The following is a 23,474-nucleotide window of genomic DNA, read 5'->3' as shown; positions in this document are numbered from 1 at the left end:
TGAACTGTATTGTTCTTATGATTAAATAAAAATCTCTAAACCTAACTTTGAGGAGCCGAGCAGTTTTGTGTCGAGATTTGAACGTCGGAGGAGAATTTTTTAATGGCTGAAAATTTAATGTTTATATGGTATCATGTCATAAGTAGCTTTGTCCACCCGGCCATCTAGTTTATTTATGATTTATTTTCCAGCTCTTACCAATTTCACATAAGAATATTAGGAATTACGCTATGATATAACCCTACTTTTGAAATTACAACTTAACCAAACACCTCACATTTGCTTAAGTAAATTACTTACAAAACAAGTTCCTGTGTTTATTACTTCCTTCAACAAGAATCACAACGCAAGTCAGTTCAAGTGTTGTGGATCTTGAGAGTCGTGTGGGCGTTACACGTGGATCCTACTTCTGATACATGTGCTACTAACTTGACATTTACTTGTCAGCTAATAGCTAGAAAATTGCCTCATAACTAGACAAGGAAAATTGTCACATGCAAACCTACCGGCGTGGGTCAACTTTGAGGGATTATTTGAGTATTCTCAAGGTTAAATCAGTAAGTAAACACTTTATGGTACGAAAAGAAAGGAATATTGGTTACATCAGATAAATTCCAGAGACGTGCAAATAGAGGAGAACAAGTAAGAAATCAAACACCTTCAAAAGTTGAGTTGAGGCTATGTAGAAGAAGAAACCGATTATAGAATAGGTAAGCAATTTGACGTATCAAATCTCTAACGTAACTAATCTCACTACGTACTTATTCCTAACCTACTGATATTTTTGTCGAATATATAGGCTAAATTATTATTGTATAAATATATTTTCGGAGAGTTAATAAAGATTACTTCTCAAACACGGTCTCTGCAATATGCTTCAGCTATACAACTCTACAACTACGGACCAACTTGATAAATAAATATTTATAATTTACCAAAGTTATCGTCCGAAGAGTTCCAAAGGTCAGCCATGGCTAGTTTATCAATTAATATCGCCCGTTACTATGATTAATTATCCGATATCCAACATTCTAGGCTAACATTGTATGCAAACGACACTACGTGTACAAGGATTACGAGAGCAATCAATATTGTCGCGATGGGATCGCTTGTCAGTCAAGATTATCCGCCGCTCGTAAATTACAAGGTTTGCGCTGCGTCGGTGGAACAACGTTCGAATATAGACATACCTATGTACAATTAAACTCCATGAGTGTCGCCCGTGGGACCGGTCATGTTTTACCAAAATTGACGAGGTAAACGGAACCAAACATGGCCAGGTATGTCGTCTTCTCTGGTTCTTTGCTAGCATATTACTTGTCCTCATGAGAGTTTGAGCAAACAGGAGGTCTTACAAATGAGGATATCAAGTAAATATAGCGCACTGGGTTAGATAATGCACCTCCTATTTGTATGTACTAGGTTCTAACCGTTTTGTCGTTAGAGTTGCGTCAGATATGCCTATACGCAAAGGACTGTCAACAGCCATTAGTGCTACAGCCAGAACGATTAGACGCAGTGCGCTCGAAATGACCGGAGTCTCAAACGATACGATCGAGTCTAATGCTCTGCGGTTGCAGAGCGCCCCTATATCATTGGTGAAAGGGCTTTGGCGCTCCGGAATCGTAGTAATGGATCGGAAACCGCTTTCAAAGCCTTGAAACTATAGCTCCAATTAATTTCTCCTTTAATACCCACTCTTTTCCTTTTCCACCGAGGACCGAGACCTAACCGTAACTAACGCCGTGCCTTTTGCGACAGACAATAACAACTCTATCCGTAATAACGATCGTTTGGCCGCACAGCCGGCATGTAATCGATAGTTCGAAGACCCTAAGGTAATAACAAGTTATTGCTATCGAGCAACCAAACGGACGGGCAGCGGCAGTCCATAAGAAAACGTTTCGAACGTTAATTAAACTGATAGCTCTTGGAATTGCACGCATCTATCTGCCGAGTTGGCGATTTGGGGCGGGGGATAGTGTTGGAAAAGGGTCGGGTTCCGGGAGTCGTTTATCTTACAACTTGGAACTTAATACGACTTATTACGTTGGGATTGTATTTAGCGTAAAACTGTAATAATCCAAGTCTCGAGTTATGCCATTAGAATATGATTTTCTGCTCGAGATATAGTTAAAAAATTTTTTAGTGTAACAAGATTCTTGCTATACAAGTGATATACAAGTGTGACATTGAAATCATTATCTGCGTGGATTATGCATTATTTGATCCCATTTGCGAATCTAATCTATAAAACACTTGTGTAGGGAATATGTAGTTTATTAGAAAACTCGAGTTTTATATAAGGAAAGCAATCGAACATATGTGGCAATTGTCACAAAATAGGCCTATCTTCCTAGATTTTTTAATTAGTTAGTCAAAAAAGTGACCAGTTATCGCGTCTAACACATTTAAAAACACACGAATGGTTTACAAGTGAACGAACGAACTCAAATCCGCAAGTTACAAGTTCACCAATCCCCTATTCTACAAAATCGAAACTTAAGAACTCGAATCGTTCCCAACACTAGAGGGTACTGAACACAAGAGCTGGGGAGAGTTGAATGTCGATCGGGGGATTAAAGAATTGAGTACGTTTGGAGGAAGCGCTCGAGACTTACGCGATGGTTTGATTATGCTCACGGCTGTTACAGTCAATCGCGGGGCTTGTTGACACCGTTCTGAGGGGCCGCTCTTATTGATTTCCACGATTGGCTCCGACTAATTTCATGTCTCAAACAGCTTCAGGGCGACTTTTATTTTAGGGTTATTGCGGGCCGATTTTGCGTGTACGAAGAGACTGCTGTTGAATTTTAACCCAATAAGGTTAGTACTGCATTTCACCTATTTTACGGGTTATTTCAAAATGTTGTTGCACCGAAGGTCTACTGTTTAATGTGTTGCTCGTCTGTCAGTACACCGCTATTACGCGACGGTTCGATTATGCTCAAGGGCCGTTACAGTCAATCGTTTCGCTTGTTGACACCGTTCGGAGGGTCGGTTTTATTGATTTTAACGATTGCCTCCTTAATTTCGTGCTGTTGTCTTTATGTCGCAAACAGCTTTAGGGCGGCTTCTATTTTGGGTCATTGTGAGGTAAACATTTTTCGTGTACCTATTTATAATAGCGGCGTACGAACTACAGCATAGAATGGCTTTGAATGTGAACCTAAAATAATTGTTACTATTGTTGACCCCATTGTAAATTTTGTTGCAACGAACGTTTAATTGTGTTGCAGTTGTTAACTGAGGCTTCCTTAAGAGTTGTTGTTACAGTGGATCGTTGGACTTGTTGACATCATTTTGAGACAAATTATTGGTATTGACAATCGACATCGACTACATTCGTGCTGTTGTCTTTATGTCGCAAACAGCCTCTCCGGCACGGATATCATGGTCGCATTTTTATCAACTGTAATGTCATGCGTCACTTTCGCACTTTCATACTTGTTAAGAACGTGACAAGCATGGTGACAAATGATAAAAAGGCGACCATCTTAGCCCTACAGGGCCCTTAGTATGTAGTTCTTGGATTATTATTATTTAATGTTGTAAGAGGTTATAATAAGGATGTCATTGGACGTTTTAAAGTTTTAATGACAGAATGTTTTTTTTTAAACCTTGTAGCTATAAACGGCAACAATGCACAATTATCGTTCCCATCGCCGGATCTCGTTTGCGAAACCGGCTTTAATTTAAGTGTAAATCTTGTTTTATTCCGAAGCCCGTCGGGGACAGAACCGCAGCACTACCGCTAAGTGGGAAAAGTGGTAACCTCGTTTGATACACGCACTCTTAGTGCCTTTTGCCTTCGGGCGGGGTAGCTATCTGCTTAATCACATTACGGTACGTGCGTTATAATTGCCGTGGCGGTTTGTCGCTAGCCTGCTAGATCTTCGAAGCAAAGGAGCCTATAAACATGCTGGTCTAAGTATTTTACGCCACTCCCGTACCGTAACAAAATGACTCGTTCCAAACGCTCGCCGAACGCGGCAAACTTGTATAAGTGAGCTCGTCTATATTATGCCCTGTTGTTTGAGATCTTGAATTTACAGCAGACGCGAATATACATTCAGGGTTTTCCAGACAGTGAAATAGTGTCATTACTAACAATCCACTCATTTGCATCGCTGTGCGAGATGTCTACAGTATCAATTATTGTCACTGTGTAATCCTTCTATTAGTCCACTAACTTATTATAGACGAATCTGTGCATGTCATCACATTAAATGAAAATTCCACTTAAATAAAACAATAAAAAGTGGTTAAGTGAACTACTAAGATGAGTAATCATGTAATTCCACCTAGGCAGTCGGCCACGGATTCGGATGCGGACTGCGACCAACAGTCCGTTCAATTAAAAGTTTCCCTTTGGACCAATCAATACCGCTCCAGGGTAGAATACGTAATCACAATATTCACAATCAGCGATTATAGTTTCAATAATAGCCCCTTCCCCTTGTACAGACAAGGAATGGTTAACCCTATCCATGTTATACAAACCAAGAAAACATTGTATATATGGGCATTTCCTGTTAACTAACCCATAACATCATATATTGGTATACCTCTTGATTGAGTTTCCCCGATAAGTTACCTATAAGTGTTATAACCCTTATAACTCATTCATGGGTTACACAAACTATAAAGGCTTACATATAAAGTAAACGGCACTATTGCGAATGTGTCGTTTTATAGAGGTGAATGGTATAGGGTGTGTTTCTGTTTCCCGGACGCGATCAATGGCGCTTTCAATTAAAAGTTTGCGCCCCATTTGTGGTAGTGGCTGCATTGTTCTATAGCCCTTCGTCGCTAAGGGTATCCCTCCCTCTAGCCTCTCGGCCTTTAGCAGGCATTATTCAGATAAGTAGTTTAGTCGTAGACGTTTTTCATGACACCATTGATTTGAACGGAGGCTTGCGGCTTTCTCCTATATTGTTTGTCAATCAAAACGTTTTCAGTAAGTAGTTCAGCATTTTATCTTTTATTTATGGACGGCATCAAAAGCTTTGCTTATTTTTGTCAATCAACTCGAGAGTTCCAAGCACTTTTTTTGCTAGGTCTATATTTTAATGTAAATTTCTACCTATTACATTTTTTGGCTGCTTATAAAAAGAATAAGCATAATAGTGAAGTGGACTATTTTTTTGTCTTTTGTGACGTGAAGTCTTTTTAATTTAGATAGAAATAGTGTTAGTTCGGTGTTACTTGTTGTATACCACACCAACTAGCCTGCAACGTACGCATCGGACGGATCAATACGAGTAGTATACGACCGGCCATTGCGGATTAGTGGGAACGCTCACGGTCGTGACAATAACTACAGACAGATACGTACATAAAATATGGCACGCTATCGGTACGACGATTTGATCTTATTATGCGATTGAATTTGACAATAATACGGTTTTCGGGCATTTGAGGCACCCCGTAGATGAATCAGCAAAATTGATTTAGGCGGAATGATAGTTGAAGCCAAAGAGTTAAGTGAACAGATAAGGGTGTCATTCATATCATATCATCATTGTAAACGATAAGTATTGGCCGTATAATCGTTTAGAGTTGGAAACTCCGAAGTTTATGTATTTCAAAATATTCCAAACAGTTCCTATTCCATTTCCTCGCAAACTCGCCAAGTGCGTTTATTAAACTTCGATCAAAAGCGCCCCGAATAACTTACTCCGCAGTTTGGTTTCTCATTTCAACTTTTGTGACTGTTGAGCTCACTTTGTCTTTGAAGACGTAATTTTGCCTATTCACTTGGGTATTTTATATGTCATTCAAAACAAAGTGGTATTCATAATACCCATCTAAACAGACGTTCGATTCACAGGGGAATACTCGGGCTGGGGCCTTTTCAAGAAGTAGTAAGTAGCAAATACATTACAACTTTTGCGTGGGCATATCACTTGTAAGAAACGAGCAAGTTTGAAGGTCACGGCCATGTTCTGTCTGAAGTACCATTTATATTATTATTTAAGCTTTATTTCTCGCACGTCCGTTATAAAATTGACTCCTCTTCTATTATATTTTCACGATGTGTGATCCCTTGAGGGTAAAAGCCTCCTCCATCTTTTTCCCTTTCCGGCATTTATGCTAGTATATTGTTGGATGAAATATTTTTAAATGTGACTTAAGACATTCACTGCCAAGAACACGTATGTGTTTTAATTTTTTACTTAAAACGGGGCGCCCGGCACCGAAGGTGTTAATTTAATAGGTTAAATTTTTAGTTGACTAGGTCAAATGTTTATGAGGATAATACAGCTTTTGCCTGCGATTCCATTTTAATTTTTGTTTACGAACTCTTACATAAGTTCTGCGGGGGTATGACCATGATCTTCATAGCTTTCACCTCTAGCATAACGACGGAAGAGAGTAAATTCGTTATGTTTATGGTGTATGTTATGCCGGTAGTGACATATATTCTAAATTAAATCCAACAGCAACTCCACAACAATGTCGCATTAGAGCGCGCGGGCGAGCGTAAACCGAGATTTCAACTTCGCAACTTCCTCGAGCGCAGTACAACGCAACACTTGACGTACCTGTCACGCGTACAGTCTCGCTCAAATACACGTCTAACTTCCTCAGCATCGTATCTACTTCTTCAGCGAGATCCGATAAACAACCTTATTATTGGTTTATAAAGTTGATTTTTGTAACTAGCGCGGGAGCTAAACAGCCGAATGTTGTCACATTCGACGACAATGTCGCCGAGTTCGTTCCGTTGTTTATGGGCCGTAAAAAATTACTGGCGCTCGCTCGCACGCTGCCGCGTTAATAATATTGCGATTGCAACCGCGTGGATCTTTTACAGCACAAGGACGTAAACGGATTCGGTCTAACGGCGACCTTATGACCTTAGGATTTAGTTTAAATGTTCTTTGAGGGCATCAGGCGCCATCTCCTAGCCTATGTGATAAACTTTGTTGTTTTTGTCATATACCAAAGATGCAGTACGCATACTAACCGGATTATTTGATTGTTCCAGGTGTCTGTGCTCAGTGGTTGTGTTGCGGACGTGTACGCCGCATGCTCTAGTGCAGTGAGTGTAGTGTTGTGTGAGTGCATCCGTGTCGGCGGTCGGGACGTGGCGCCGACGCTGGCGGCGGGTCAATGCCGGTGCGCCGATGGAGCGGTGATCACGGACTGACTACGCTACAAGAGCAGCGCTGGTGAGTTCTCTTGGCTACATCCACGGCAAGCGTATTGGCAGCGGTAGCGACGCCAGAGCGCTCGAGTTTTCATGTTACAACATAATCACTATTAGCCGCTATGCTGCTCTCTCTACGCTACCCTTGCCTGTGCGGTTGCTATTATTTTGCACCTACTGTTAAACGTAAAGGGGCCCACTGATTAACAGTCCGCCAGACGATATCGGCCTGTCAGTTGTTCGGAACTGTCAAAATTTTGTTCTAACTGACAGGTCGATACCGTTCGGCGGACTGTTAATCAGTGGCCCCCTTAAAAGGTTCCGTCACACAGGCGCGATTTTGACGGACATACTAAGTTTTAAGTTACTAGCACTAACTCTTCATTACCACAAAACAGATAAGTACAGAAGTCAATCACATGTATGTACTTTACTTTTCATACCTACGCTCGGCGGTCGCTCTAGGGTTGCGATTGTTGCGAACTATGACTTATGCACAAAAAACTATCGTGGTAGTGGCACTCGTATCTATCGTATCGTATCTGGTATCTAGTTGTTTGATTTATTGTTGAGGATGAAACGGGAAGAATGGAAATATAAATTAATAATAACATTAATAACTCAAATAGCTATTTTAATTTTAAATGTCATTGTTATATTACAAATTTGCCACAGAAAATATCTTGCGATGATTTCGAGATTGGCGAAATGCACGATTATTACTTATATTTTAAAGTGTAATAAATTCGCATTCTCATGTACAATGTAATAAATTCGCATACGCATTCTCTCTGAAACCACTGGTAGCTTAAAAAACGACAATTCACCGGTTAATGTTGAATTTAAACAACCGTCCACTGTACAGTTATAATAACTTTTTGTTTTGTTTCTCCATTATTGCACAAAAAAGTTCACAGACGCGTGTCTCAAGCGGATGGCACTCGCGCTCGCACTGGTCCCAACTGGTCCGAGATATCGTGTCCGTGAGCAGTGTCTATGTGTGCGTTGCTCGAGCGCGCTTTGTATGTAGATTGATTTCTGTACCTATCTCTTTTGTGTCATTACGTTTCTTGTTGATCAAATCAAACCAAATAAAAATAACGACGGACCCAAATATTATTTTTTAAGAGAATAATCGTTAAGTTATACTGGTGCCGTGAAAATGGCTGTGATACTAACATTCCCTTTGAGAGTACAGTCACTCGTCTTTACCCCGTCTAGAATATAATAATAAAGTACCTACTCTAGATAACACGCAGTAAGCAGAAATGTTTACTACGTTTTACTCGTCTCGCGCGTTATCTCGTAGCATTTGACCTACATACATACAACGATTACGACGCTCTGTGGGTACAACGTGCAACGTGCACCCAACACTGTTATTATCAGTTATTACAAATCGCATAACAAGCAAACCAGTGCATTGTGAATATTGTCATATAGTTACATACCTACTAGTTACAGAGCTCACAGTCAATATTTTTTTACGGCTCATCCTGCCGGTTGAAATAAACTTTTTAATACAGTTGCTCAAAAAGTGCTACTTTACGTAGCTGTTTAGCGTGCGGAAAGTTGGTTATCTCGAACTAGTGCTTTTTACTTTTCCAATTTTTTTAAATTTATACTTGTTCCAATTCACGACTACTTATTGATGAGTGTTAATATTAGTTTCCTTTAAACGTCGTAATCAGCATAAAAACCTACCGTTAATGTAAGAATACGAAAAATATTAAATATTCATATTTAATTACTTACCTCTTCATCATTATAACACGTTTATTTTTTAATATTCAATATTGAAAATTCCGTTCTTAATAAGTTGACTGAATGGAACGGAATAGCTGCCAAACGCCCATAGATATAATATACTTAAAGACGACGTCTAACCGAGCTGTCACTGTTACCACTTTTGTTTAGTGTACGATTAACAATGTTTTTCTTATTTTTTCGCAACTGTATTAAAAAACGTCGTTCGATACACGTGCGGAAATGTCATTCTTCACTCGTCCCGAGTCTTGCCACTCGCCTGCGGCTCGTGGCAAGATATCTCGGTACTCGTGAAGTAATGACATACCTTCCGCACTAGCATCGAAATGTACTATTCTGACACCGATACCTCTGACAAATTCTTAAAACGGTATGTTTCTCATTGCAGCAAAATAATTTTGCGTTTGGTGCACCCTCGCAACATACGGATATTTTCGTTTTTAAAACACTCTTAACGTATGCGAAATAAAATTTGGAGAGAGTTGTATGTGACGTTTTCTTAAGGTAAGACTCTCACACATTAGTAAATGTTTCCGCCATTAAATTAACATTAAGATATAATCAATACGTCATTGAACTTGGTCTAAATTTCATTTCGCGTAATACGCTGGATCTAAGCTGTTTCATACAATCATATCATTTGCCCGCCGATCAACATAAACACCCGTCGACCACAACTTTGTTGCCTTGCATTGCAGAACAAATAAGCTAACTATAGCGATGACCGGATATTCATAGTTGTTACTTTGTTAAGAATCTCCAAGTCTAATTGCCACGACACTTCATATGGGTGGCGTTAATTAGGCCGCAGACATATTTTTTGAGAATGACCGTAATCTTAAAACCGCCGGAAGACGCTGGATGCGGGTGGCTTCCAACCGGTACGAATGGAGGTCCAAGGGGGAGGCCTATGTTCAGCAGTGGACGTCTTATGGCTGAGATGATGATGATGATGATGATGATGACCGTAATCTCACAATCGAGACAACATTTTACATAAATAGTATAGGTAGGTGGTAGAAACAGATCGGCGCGTCCGTGCATTCAAATCGATTCTGATTCCAATTCAATCATACAGATTGTTTTAAATCTACGGACGAAATTGGATGTGTAAATAGAACGGCGTTTTTGCAATTTAGATTCGTGATCGTGTCACAACAGTTTGTGATGTTGGCTGTGTTTTGGGAATTACGAATAAACATAGATTTATAAGGCATAGATTCCTAGTACTGGAATCAGTTATGTAACGCTGCCATACATGACCCAAAAAATTTTTATTAAGCTATGAGCTTCATCACATCTGATATTTGAGTAATTCTAAGCATTTCTAGCCTGAAGTGGGGGGGGGAGGGTGGGGTACAAAGACGGCCGCCACCCGTCATCTTTAAAAAAATCTATTCTGATCCTGGTGGGTACTAGGGCAAGTTTGGTATCATTTTCGTATAAACCAAAGACGTAGAATTCATTGCTGATATTTGTTTTTTTCAGTTTCATAGTAATTTTACAAGAAAAACGTAAAAAGGTGAAAATTTTGGTTGGAGATTTTTGCTACGCGGAGCCGAAACTACAAAAGATAGAAAGTTGAAATTTGCACACTAGATTACATTTATAAAGTGTACAAGCGATAAGAAGCGATTTTGAGAAATTCAACCCCTAAGGGGGTTAAAAAGGGGATGAAAGTTTGTATGGGGTTCAAGTTTTATTTTAAGCTAGGAATTTGAAACTTCGTAAAACGATATATTATTAAAATACAAGAAAACTAATTTCAGCGTTTTTGAAAATTCATCCCCTAAGGTGGTGAAAAAGGGGTTGAAAGTTTGTATGGATATCAAAAAATTTTTCGAACGCGGGACTTGAATCTTTGTATTTGGGGATATTATTAAAAGACAGGAAAAGTAATTTCAGCGTTTTGTAAAATTCATCCCCTAACAGGGTTAAAAAGGGGTTGAAAGTTTGAATCCATTACAAATCCGAGTAGACACACATTTCTTATTGCCTCCCAGGCTTGAAATGCTTAGAATTACTCAAGGAACATATGTGATGAAGCTCATAGCTTAATAAAAATTTTTTGGGTCAACTTTATAACTGCCTCCGCTATAGTTCGTACACCCCCAGTGAAGCCATTTCAAGCAGGGACCGTTACCGGTATTCTGACTACAGGTTATTATTGAGGTATAACCGGTGTAATTTGAATTTGGGTATTTATATCACTTAAGCTCCGAATAGAGGTATTCGAATACCGGTATTCAATAGTGTTATCGGTTTAGCCAATTGACAACAAATACCACTATTTGATAGTTTACTCCTAAAGCTATTACCGGTAATAAGTAAGTGCCAATACCGGTTGTTGTAGTACCACGATTCGTTCCTTCGCTACTCGTCAAGGACGTTGTCCGGCCCGCTTGTAAAGTTGTAAATACTTAAGATTCGGATCTTAGAATGCCCGTTTTCATGTTGCTGGTGAAATTAGCTGTTAGGTGATGATTTTGACGAATACATTTTTAATAGCGTTCATTTGATTCTTTTAATTGTTTTTTAATTGTTGATTTAATTGTATTTTATTATGTATGTAGTTTATAATCTCAAATATATGAGCGCTGATTAGACGTGCGCGCCGCCGCCATAAGGAGTACGCGCGCCGCCGCCGCCGCCGGTAGTTTAAAATTCGCGCCGAATATTTTTTTATAAGACAGTATTATGCAGCGTTAAAATATGTAATAGGTTATAGTCCGATAAGAAATAGTTGAAAATTATTGCGGGCGCCACTTCCTACGTAACTCTCACATTTTTGACGTAAAATACTTACTTAAAAATGGCAATAATTACGTACTTACGGAATTTTTCTGGTTATATAATTGAATTTCTACTATTTTATGTCGCACCAACACCATACTAAGTCATTATTTGTCTTATTACAACGTAATGAACCAAATAGATAAAAAAATATTATTACGGATTTTTTTTCCTGTGCGTTCATCAAGACATCAAGAGACAGACCCGATTTCATTTAAGAAAGTTCTTACGAAAATATTGATAAAATTACATGCATTATTGTATACCATTGTTCAGATGTTGCTGCATCCTACGATACCCCGCTAAGTTTGATTTAATGTTAATAAAATGACGCCAATGACTGGTAAAATTTTACCACCTACGAGCTATAAACTTTTTGGAAAAATATAAAAATAGTAGGTTTTACTTTAGTTCATAACATAAGTTGACATTATCAGTAAGTGTATTTGTAATTAAAAGCAATTATTCTATATAAATTTAAAAAAAAAACATGATATTGACAAAAAAAACCTTATGCATATAAAGTACTGTATATTCGGCAACGTCCAAAATACTAGACGTCTTTTCATTATGCAGCGTATCTTTTTATTTACACCGAACCTGGCAACATCCAACATATTTGTCATACCTATGTTTTTTTCGAAACTATTATAAATAGATTTTTTTCATGATTTTTCTACAATAAACAACCACATACCTAATAAGATAATAACACCGAAAAAATGATACTAACACAGTTTTTTAAGCTTTTTTTCCCTTGTCGATTTAAGGGTTAAGCATGACTTTTCATTATACGTCTTAATATTGAAAAGTTGAAAAATTCCACGCCGCCGCCGTGGATTTTTTGGTGGCGCGCCGTTGCCCAATTATTTTCGACCGGCGCGCACGTCTAGCGCCGCCCGATAGGCATTTAGCCGGCGACGGTTCGCCGGTCAAAATTGGTTGGCGGTGGCGGCGAATCGGCGGCGTAGCCTTGAAAACTTGGTTTATGCGAAGAGAATTCAAACCTTTTAATTTCAAGGATTATTTATTGAATTATGGTAGGAAAAAAGTTTTTCATGCCATGAACTGTAGATAAGCAGCACAATGAACATCTTTATATTGTGAGGTTACTGTTAATTGAATTTATCACTAATTCACTACACCTTATAAAACAAAGTCTCCCGCCGCGTCTGTCTGTAACTATATGAATGTATGTTCACGATGAACTCAAAACCTACTCAACTGATTTTCATGCGGATTTCAGCTATCAATAGAAAGATTTTTGAGGAAGCTTTAGTTTAGGTGTACAATTTGTTAAGGTTTTGTGTTATCCGTGCGAAGTCAGTGCGGGTAGCTATAGTCAAATATAATAGTTATTATATGTACGTATCGCCAGGAGAGGTGAATGATTACACACACTGCTCGCACAGAGTACCTACTAATCGCAAAAATAGTATGAATGAATCAATGAGTGAATGCGACTTAAACGTACGATATTAAAAGCCTATAAAAAAAACCTTCAAGAAACTTTTTTACAGTTGATATCAACTTGATATTGGTACGAAATACGGAAGCCTAAAAAGAATATTAATTTCAAAATCTCACTGTCATTAAGTACATGATTTTGTTGTTGTGTGCGTGACTTCAACTATCGTGCTCATACCTTTACATTCAATTGTTGAGGATATGTTCTGGAATAGACGTATTAGGTTAGACTCCATATCACCTATTTCTTATTCATTGACATTGCCTGGCCACCGAATCGCTAACTACTGCCACATGTTTAGCTTAAGCATAGACAAGAGAAAGCATGCAGTCTAATAGATATTAGCCAAAAAAGTTATATATCCGAACTTAATATAAGGTGCTAACAAATTAGCTACCAATATTTTTACAGCTGATAATACTCGACTCCTGGAGTATATTTAAGTATGAAACATTTAGGTTTTATGATGTTCTTTGAGAAAATTGGAAAACAAATTTGCTACGTAAAAACACCCTGTTAATGAGATAATTAAATGAGACCTCTTTTTAACTGGCCACTTCACGTTGATAAATGAAATGACACGTTGATGATAATGACATTTAACACAAACAATTGTTGGCAAAACAGAAAGTGTTAAACATCTTGTCAGTTAAATCATAGACAAATATAGTAAGCATAGAGTGCTCACTCCATACATCAGTTTTGGTACCAAAAAGACTATTATTTTCGTAATTGACATTTAGCATCGAGTAGCGGAATTATCAGTACCGCTACTTGATACTAGATGTCTCAAATGTCGCGACTCACGAAAATTGTATTGAACAACTATTTACAACTAATATTAAAGCAGAAGGAGTTGAAAATAAGTTCCAGTTAATCCTTGTTTAATATTCGCTGAAAGTTGTTGAGCATTAGACTTTTCGGTCGGTGCAACATCTATTGTCAAGTAGCAGTACTGATAATTCCGTTACTCGATACTAATGTTGACTACGAAAATAATAGTATTTTTGGTACCAAAACTGATGTATGGAGTGAGCATGAGCACTCTATGTATTTTTTCTTCATGTGGTTAAATGCACGTAATGATTATTTTTAATTAATTTTATTAATATAATTTTAATTTATTTTTTTGTTCGGTAAATAAAACAAAAATATGATATGAAAAGTTTTCTTGATTTCTATTTAAAGTTAACTGTTTTTATATAAAGTACCATCTCTTAAAATATCGATACCTACAGCTTGGCAAAAAAGAGTAGAAATTAAAAAGTGGCAACATTGTAGTGTCGTCCCTTTCAAACCAATTTATATAAGAAAACGGGACGACACTACAGTGTTGCCACTTTTTAATTACTACTCTTTTTTGCCAAGCTGTAATTTGTTAGCACCTTATATAAAAGCAATAAATTCCCGATCAAACTAATCTGCATAGCATTTGCAACGACAACGTGTGTAAATATCATCGTTAATGTCAAATTTCTATGAAAATATGACGTTTATATTATAATAACACTCCCTCACTTTGTTCTGTTCAAATCGGTGCAAAGTTAGCTTAGACAGACTCTAGTATCTAACAAGGTCACGCCGATGCCACGGCGACGCGAAAATTTTGGCGGCGGCGGCGGCGCGAAAATTTTGATGGCGGCGGCGGCGCGCCGGCGCGGCGCTCATATTTCATATGGAAATGTTTTCTGGGGTTAATTCTTTTCATTAATTCATTCATTAACCTCGTGCTTTGAAACGGTCGCAATTTCGAACCACTTGCTACGCTCGTGGTTAAATTATGAAATATTTCGCTTGTACTGCGATCAATATTAGCATGAGGACTTAACAACAACTTTAACCTCTTGTCGCAAAGTTTTTGGTTACTCTTTGATCAAGTGCAATGAATACCGGTATTAAATACGATAACCATTACCGGTATACTAAATACCTGTTATTATTGAGGTATTAATGAATACCGGTATTTCATTATGTCAATTAGTGTAGTTTAGCGATAAAGACAAAAACGGAATGACAGCAATACCTCTAATTCGAATATAGGTATAACATTTTAACCGGTATTCGTTTGACAGTTTATATACAGGTATTTAATAAAACCGGTTATACGGTCCCTGATTTCAAGTGCGACGTCACGTCACACTCGTATCATCGTATTCGAACGGCCCTCGCAGTACTCAAAGTCAAATCGGTATGTGTACACCTCCCGTTTAAAATTCAAAAACTACAGGAAAGATGGTTGTTTGTACAGTGAATGGGTGTCACAACACATCATATAATAAAAACAAACCGCCTGATATTGCATTTCACGCGTAAGGATCGAGATTAATGTGATATTTTTACATAATCGTAAATACAAAGATCCAAATTTTCGTCAGCCGCCATTTCTTCTAAATGTTGCCAGTGTAGTGAATATTTTTTCCTCCAAATGGGACATGGCGTCTACATTCTAAAATAAATACGCTCAATTAAATTTCATTGTATAATTATAGAAAATTATAATTAAGTTAATTATTTAGGTAAGTATTTACTTTTCTCTTATTTTTATTTTGTGTCATGTTCGTTTCAGTTTTCTGACTGATCGGAATGACGCAATATGGAAACATTGGAAATGGACTAAACACAGTCGAATATGCTCTGTCCTATTTAAATTTATTCTTATTATTTTATGCACATTTGTTAAATAAATAAAAATAGTAAAAACTTATCAGCTATTTATTTAATCCTTATTTCACAAAGTACAGAAATGCAACAAATCCCGAAATAAACAAATAGCTTTTGCTACAAAATCGAATCTACACACTTCCAAATTATGAATAACCAAGTGTGGATGTTGTTAAAATTCCTCTACTTTGAGAGAAGTAAATGAATATTTTGTATATATGTGTGTGTTTGCTGAGCGTGAAACACGAGCGTTCCACGCACACATCGATCGTGTTTCGGCTTCACTTTTGGCAGGTTAGCCGTATGGGGACTATCTGTCTATGCGTTATTAGTTTAAGCGAATAAACTTCAGAAAATTAAGAAAATTCGTACAGTCAGCAGCAGAAGTTGCGGCTCTTATTTTCTTAACAATAAAGTCGAGTCAAGGTCATTTTGAACACCTGGCACGCTTAGCAACTTCTGTTGCTGACTGTACTTACTTTGCAATGTGGTATTTTGCTAAGTTCTTAAAACTACCTGTCAATAATTAGGTAGTGTCTGCAAGGAACGCCGGTCGGTTTAGTTTAGATTATAAATATTATGACCAAAGATACATTGATTGAGTGTGATGCCTAAAATCTAAGACAGCGATCGGCAACCTTTTAGCACCCAAGGGCCAAATAGTAGTTACCGAAGTTGACGCGGGCCGCACTTTGTTAATATTTATGACTTTATCAGACATTGTCATTTGTCAATATTACATACAAAATAGCCAGGGAGGCTCGCGGGCCGCAAGTGAGAGGTTCGCGGGCCCCATGCGGCCCGCGGGCCGCTTGTTGCCAACCGCTGATCTAAGACAATTTCGTGCTTCGAATTTGACAGGTAAACGAGATGGCGCAGCACAGCGCCATCTGGTTTCGATGTCAAACTAGGGGGCACGTTTTTTTCTTCGACTGTACCTCTTTATTATACATAACTATTATAAGCCATGTGAGGCCTATACCCTCTAGTCGCGCAGAGACTTATAAAGGCCTCACGTTACATTGTACGGTATCGTCTTGGGTCGTCCCAATCGTTTTTCGTCAAGTTCTTAAATTAGTCCAATACTGCTTTCGTCACTCATTCTACATTCGTCACAATCGTCGGTGGCTTTCAATGTAGAATGAGTGACGAAAGTAGAATAGGACTAATTTAAGAACTTGACGAAAAACGAATGGGACGACCCAAGAAGATACCCATTGTACAATCAACGGTAAAAATATGGGTGTAGACAACTTACTCAAAAATATGTCCCATAGTTCTTAATTCATTGACATAAGAGTTATGGGACATATTTTTGAAATGATTTGTACACCCATATTTTTACCGTTGACTGTACCTATTTTAACAAATAAAAATCGCACATGTCTTGGCAAGTTTTGATTCGTGGGCGCCCTAGAGGTATAATCAATGAAACCAACAGAGCTTCTCTGGCAGTTATAATTAGATATTTATACATTTTTCGTCGTATTTGCATTGTGGGTTTTCAATTAAATATTGTTTCTTGTATAGAAAACAATTCAATACCTGCTTAATGTTAGGTACATAAACTAGTCTAAAAAGCGCGATTGTTTCACAATAGGTACCCATAAATACGTAACAGTTGTCAGTTTCAAGTATTTTATCTAATGAAGACTGGTGTGGTTTTCTCACGACACCGCTGGTAATGGTAACACTTGTCACGGCTACATGGGTCGACAAATGACAATCGCCAGAACGTGTTTACGCACGCCACGCTGTCATTATAACACTAGCAGTAGCTGTCGTCATTTCTAACTAGCTACTTAAACTCTGTTTCAAGTAGGCAGGGTATAAGATTTGTTTTACAAATTAAGTTTCTTTTAATGATTGTTGTATGTATGAATGGAAAGATTTTATTGTCTACTGCTGGTTGGTTCATGGTTCCACTGAAGTTATTATTAAAACGAAACTTAAAACCATTGTGACATAGCTAATATATAATACTAATATATTTATTTATAGTGATGTAGAAAAACGGTAATAATCCGGAAAATAAACACAGAATAGTGGCCAAAACTTCTCGCTTTTTATTGGAGCAACTATTCTTAATAAACAAAAGAAAACTATTCTACATTATATCAATGACTTTAAATAAATAAAAATAACTGTGCCAATCGGTCATAAGTCATAACGACTCAATTTAGGATGTCTATAATAGGCACTAACAGACATAGATCTTTATCAAATAATTTATTAACGTTGTGTGACTTGCGCACTCGCACACATGTAACTACTAATTTCGTGTACAGTCACCTGCAATAATACGAGTATGTTCGAAGGCTGCAAATATATGTGACATGCTCTTATGGCTCTACAATTAAGATCGTGTCAGATATTTTTGCGGCCTTCGTTGTGTAACATATTATTGCAGGTGACTGTACAGTCCGTTCCTCGGTCATCGGCTCCATATCCAAATCGTACAATAATAACACATCTTATTTATTTATATGAGCCTAGAGTGTCCCACTGCTGGGCAAAGGCCTCCCTCCTCCCTTTCCGCGTATCCCGGTCTTGACTCGTCTCCCACCAGTTCCTGTCAAATCGTCGAGGTCATCCCTCCAACGCCGTCGAGGTATGCCTGTATTCGTTACTTATACCTCTCAAATTGTACCAATAGTTTCGTATAGTGTTCCACTGCCGACGACGCGTCCCGCCCCGTCGACGCTCGGCTGCCGACTGATTTACAAGTCAATGCCGTGATAAGCAACATGTGTTATGATAATGGCTGTGCCTCGCGCCGTAGCGTGGCCACCTGCTATACTTATTAGTCTTATTACACTGAATACGGATTATATCTTATAGTTATGAAGTTATAAACATAAATTAGTTGAGCTGATGTATTAGTTTCATACACATATGTAATTATGTATAAACATCTTTTTTCTTTCTATAGGCTACAACCTACATGTTGTCTACTGAGGAAAGGTATAATGGGTATCCCCGCGTAATAGCGTTGTCACCTGCTTTCATTATTACACTGAACACTGAATACGGGCTATATCATTTAGCAATGATAATGTTAAGTAAGTAGTTTTAAAGTTTCATAGAAAGATAAATGTCGTATGAAACTTTAAAACTACTTACGTAGTGTCTACTGAAGAAATATCTCTTTTTGTTATAGCAACATAAATTATGATAACGGCTTTTGTTTACCAGTAGCACCTGCTTAATTTTATTACACTGAATACGGATTACATCTTCAAGTAATTATATGTTTTATCCGTGAATGAATTATGCTGCGGTATAAAAGTTTACACATCCGGAGTTTAATCAGAAAACAGTTTATAATAAATCATAAACCGTATTACAAAATTGTAACACGTCCGTCGATGGTTAGATTGTTAGTCGAGTGTGAAACTCCTGACATCGGGCAAACTCGGCTCCGTTCGGCTCAGCATTGCTCCGAGCAATTATGAGGGTTGACACAACATGACGTCCTCTTGCGTGCACGACCACAGATAAGATAATGGCTTGAATTTCGACAACCCTAAATAGCCGAAAGGGATAGTGCCATATAGTAGAAAGGGACGGCATGATTCGACCCTGAACCGCTGTCAAACTTCGGTTTTGTAGGAAGTTTCTGTAGGGTAGTACTATTATTTATTGTATGCCGCCAACTACAGTACGTACCTAGTGGCAGTGTCCTACTCCTGCGGGCCTACCGCGAACCTTGTTTCTCTGTCGCACTTGTAAATTCGTACGTAAGTATGACAGGGAGGCAACACGTCGAACGTGGTTCGCGGTAGGTCCCCCGATACTGAGGAAAGGCCCGTTGTCGTGATAAGCTACATTTGTTTTGATAACACGTAGACAATGCCTACTTTATATACAAGTCCAATATCGTGATAACCAGCATATGCATAGTGTATTGTCTTATTTATGATATGGCTAGCGGCGCCCGCAGCGTATTACCACCTGCTTAATGTTATTGTTTGTTTAAGTATAAGGTTTATATATCTTGTATCAATAATGGGCCTATTCCAACCATAAGCACAGAATAAATAATAGTACTAGGTACAGAAGACTCACTCTCTAACAAATCACAGATATGGCCGCTAGGTGGCGATAGCGCCACGCGCAGCTTATGGCAAACCCCAAAATTGGAGTCGAACGGATGTACTTTTAGCTACCTGTAGCAAAGTGACGAAACCGCGGAGTGAGCCACGCCTGCCATAAGTGAAACCTACGTTAGCGTAACTCAATTGGTACTTTCTTATAAACAAGCTTTATAAATAACCATTCATTTTTTAATGTTTTTCTCGTAAAGTAGAAACGCACGTACGTAAGTCTCGTTAGACGAATGTCAGGCAAACAGATATATTATAGGTACACTTAAATGGTATGCTTATTAGGTGGCTACTTAACCAAGAATATAGATATCTCGAGTAATCGTTGCTAATCAAACGGCTTGACATATCCAATCAACTAAAATATGTATAAAATTGCTCTTAATTCAGTCTTTGGAGCTAAACTAATTACTATAACGGCTTAGCAACAGTTCGCTCCAGTTCGGCTTTAAAGTCTGCTAATATTAATATCTCGTGAAGCCGAAACGTGGTATAGTCGTTATATATCTCACGCTTATACGACTTTTAGTGTCCGCGTAGCAATTGTCTCGAGGACGAAGCGCGCACTACTGAGACTTGATTAATAAAGATGGTTCCAATTACTTTTGGGATTATTGTTTTAAGTGAAGTTATTCTAAGGGCTTTGAATGTGATATTATTCTTGACTAGCTTTTACTTACCCGTCGCGGGTACAGTTAAATTTATACGTGTCTAAGAATTATTCTGCTTAGCAACTGATGTCATATTTTCTTGTATACTATCAAGAAGAAAATCCAAGGTGATCGCCTAAAATTTGCATCTCAAATAAATATAATTTTCCCACGATCGAAACGCCAACGAAATCGCACGTGCGTTCAATAAAAATGGTACCGATCTAAATATAAAAGACTTCCATCGGTATTTACTTTGATTTATTCCACCTTGAACGCGGGGCAAGGTCAATGGCAAACGATACGACGTAACAACACTAGCACTACACAATGCAGGTCTTGGAACTAGCCGGTCTATGATCGATATTTCTGTGATTGTGAGGCAGGCTTTGTGTATATTGGGCGGAACATTGAACAGTAGAACGGTCTATGGATTGAAGTTTGGGTGGACAATGAGACTGGAATATTTGCAAAGTCGTCGGGGATGTGAGGGGCCATGGGTTTGTACAATGTTTTCACACATAGAGTAACTTAAATACTTTACCTATGATATGCTGACTTCCTGAGCATAGGCCTCTCTTCGTGTACGCCACGTATCCCGGTCCTGGGCTAGTCTAATTTTCACCTTGACTAGCGCTAGGGTAGAAAAATCGCAGCCCGGTGAACCCTAGGAGGTGCTGGTGAATGAGATGCAGCATAAAACAAATGGTAACATTCCATTTCTTACCGCAGCTGCACTACCGGTACTGAACGCGTCGCTTTCATTGTCAATTTCCATAGGAAAATTGACAGTATTGCAGCTGTCGTTGGAAATGGAATGTTACCCAAAATTAAAAGCGCTGTTGTTGCTGGTGTCTCTGCGACTTCACGCTGACCTATTTACTATTCCAAGAGCCCACGATAGACGCCTACTGGCCCTTAGCTTAGATGCAAGCTGCGTCTCGCCGGAGGTCGCGCCCTTGAGCATGCGGCCCACTCTTAACCCACCGACCTCTATTGACCTATTTGTACTTGTATTCGATATTTCAAGGTTTATTATTTTTAGGGAAAAAGATGTAGGCACGCCAAATAATGCGTGCGTATATTTTTATCTGTTCGCAATACATATATGTATTTGACGTCAACTTTACTACTCGAGCTGTGTGTTTTTGAGATTTAATTTAGCCCTGACATCATTAGAACATTTAAAACGCTTTAGCTTTTTGACAAAGTAACTAATAGGTACTTAATAAAAGTTTGACGAAAGCCTCTACTCTCTGTCACTAGTTTTCACTATAATGTCACTACTTACGGAATCCGTACTAGAATCACAGAATAAATAATAGTACTAAGTACAGAAGACTCACTCTCTAACAAAACGCGTCTGTTACGATCAGCACAGATATGGCCGCTAGGTGGCGACAGCGCCACGCGCGGCTTATGGCAAACCCCAAAATTGGGGCCGAACGGATGTACTTTTAGCTACCTGTAGCAAACCGACGAAATCGCGGAGTGAGACACGCCTGCTAGAATTTACTTTATGACCGATGAATCTAAGTAGCATGTCAACGTGTATGAAGATGTAAAGGGTATTTTTAAACACCCCGCCTAATTCGAGTACATAATATATCTTCCAATATGTTTAACGTTCAACCTTATTTGATTGCTTAAGAACTTCAGCTATATGTTTAGTAGTTACTTATTTATTTGTATTGTATCATAAGAATAATTACTCAACAAGCCTTCTTTTTGCCCTAGGTAAACTATGCGCCGTAAGATCGACAGAGCGGCTTGCCAACGCCCCTAATGACTTTATAGTGAGTAGCCATCCTTAATGGTTCCTACGTAACGTTTGTGGCTTTCCACAGAGAAGGGTCCTTATGATTCATGTGCAAAAAGCACGTTTCTATCACAATTTCTGTTATAAATTTCTGATAGAAAGGCTCTTATTGCACATAAAGCGTAAATACCCTTCTGTGATGGAAAGCCACATTTTATTAAGTTCCGTACTTGACTAAAGGTCATGCTATATCTCATGTTCATTATTTTGACGTAAAGACGATAAGTTAATGCAGCTATTATCAATTTGAAAGAAGTTTTATGTATGTGTATAAAATCCCCAACTTGCTACTCGCGCTATGGGACTTGCCTGCAATATTCGAAATCCGTCTAGTCAGACCAAGCTAAGCTGGCAGCGATTTTGATAGCACAGACAGTGCAAGTGTTAAGTAAACGTCATAATTTCATAGAAGTATTTTCACACTGTTCTATCAAAATCGCTGCCAACTTAGTTTGGTCTGACTCTATCAGCGTCAATGTCAGTGTCACAACTTTATATTATTGATGAACGAAACCATTTCCTTGAAATCGTAACAATTCAAACTGAGAAACGTGACTAGAACACGCGAGCTGAACCCCGCATAACTCATTAATGATATGACTTTTATTGTTTACTCCTCATTGAATAACTGTTACTTCTGTTTAACGGCACTTCGTCATATTCTTAATTTCTCATTAATGTAATTCATCTCAGTACGGTTGTAGCGAGATGCGCAAATAGTTGCACAACGGTAAATAATATTGCGCATATCAATGTCATACATGTTTGCTAAGTAACTTGTGTAAAAATTTATCTAAACAAATTACGAAAATTTTAAGTTGTCAAATTATAAGATGAAGGTTCCCCTGACTTTGTTTAGTTCAATGTAATTCATGCTATGAACGACTACGAAGTTAGATTAAACATAAATTAAATATGTTAACATTCAAATGAAATAAGGAAATAACTTTAAAAAAAACCGGGCAAGTGCGAGTCGGACTCGCGCACGAAGGGTTCCGTACCATAATGCAAAAAACGGCACAATAAAATACGGTCACCCATCCAAGTACTGACC

The 23,474-nt window shown here is 38.3% G+C and overlaps 1 protein-coding gene across 1 annotated transcript in view; it reads left to right on the top strand.

The window, feature by feature from the left end:
• Nucleotides 1–23,474, top strand: part of LOC134675273 (C-terminal-binding protein) — a 107,436-nt gene that overhangs the window by 57,998 nt on the left and 25,964 nt on the right. The window contains exons 3-4 of the mRNA XM_063533493.1: nt 6,995–7,178; nt 22,339–22,397. The gene's annotated coding sequence lies outside the window, so the exon portion shown is untranslated. The remainder of the gene's footprint in view (nt 1–6,994; nt 7,179–22,338; nt 22,398–23,474) is intronic.

The sequence above is a fragment of the Cydia fagiglandana genome, chromosome 21 (genome assembly GCF_963556715.1).
Source record: "Cydia fagiglandana chromosome 21, ilCydFagi1.1, whole genome shotgun sequence".
Taxonomy (NCBI): domain Eukaryota; kingdom Metazoa; phylum Arthropoda; class Insecta; order Lepidoptera; family Tortricidae; genus Cydia; species Cydia fagiglandana.
Note: the sequence above shows the minus strand (reverse complement) of the source record. Positions and strands in the feature narration are given on the sequence as shown.